General features: G+C 53.1%; 1 pseudogene; it reads right to left on the bottom strand.

The window, feature by feature from the left end:
• Positions 1-492: 492 nt before the first annotated feature.
• LOC135268620 (U1 spliceosomal RNA) lies at positions 493-644 on the bottom strand (annotated as a pseudogene).
• Positions 645-878: the final 234 nt, after the last annotated feature.

Below are 878 nucleotides of genomic sequence, written 5' to 3'. Positions count from 1 at the left end.
TCATCCCAGTCTGGAAAGCTCTCACTGTTCCAGCCAGGAAAGTTTCCACCATCCCACTCGGGAAAGCTCTCACCGTCCCACTCTGGAAAGTTCTCACTGTCCCAGTCTGGAAAACACTCACCGTCCCAGTCTGGAAAACTCTCACCATCCCAGTCTGGAAAGTTCTCACCGTCCCAGCCTGGAAATCTCTCACCGTCCCAGCCTGGAAAGCTCTCACCGTCCTAGTCTGGAAAGCTCTCACCGTCCCAGCCTGGAAAGCTCTCACCGTCCCAGCCTGGAAAGTTCTCACCGTCCCAGCCTGGAAAGTTCTCACCGTCCCAGCCTGGAAAGTTCTCACCGTCCCAGCCTGGAAAGTTCTCACCGTCCCAGCCTGGAAAGCTCTCACCGTCCCAGCCTGGAAAGCGGTCCTCTTCCTTCCATCCGGACAAAGCTAGGAGGCCTGTCCTAGGTACCTCCTCCTGCCACTCCTCTGGCCTCACTCATCTCCTACCTGCACAGCAGGATGGCCTTTTGTTTTTATTTTCTTTGAATTTTTTTTTATTTGGGGAAAGCACAGGGGTCAACACATCCAGAGTGCAATGGATAAGCCTTGCCCTGGGAAAACCACCTTCGTGATCATAGTATCTTCCCTGCCAGGTAAGTATAGGATGGCCTTTTAAAACTCAGCCCACCTGCTTCAACCACAGCAAGGCGACACATGAGGGGCAGAGTGTGAACCCAAATGATGCTGTGATATTCCTTCCCAGCTGGCAGACCATGGGCTATTAGCAGCTAATCCCGACACCAGCCTCCTCATTTTATTTTATTTTTTGAGACAGAGCTTTGCTCTGTCACCCAGGCTGGAGTGCAGCGGTGCACTCTCAGCTCACTGCAATCCC

Source organism: Aotus nancymaae, unplaced genomic scaffold (assembly GCF_030222135.1).
Source record: "Aotus nancymaae isolate 86718 unplaced genomic scaffold, 86718_ANA_hifiasm-v0.15.2.pri h1tg000040l, whole genome shotgun sequence".
NCBI classification, from domain to species: domain Eukaryota; kingdom Metazoa; phylum Chordata; class Mammalia; order Primates; family Aotidae; genus Aotus; species Aotus nancymaae.
This window is presented reverse-complemented; position numbering and strand designations above follow the sequence as displayed.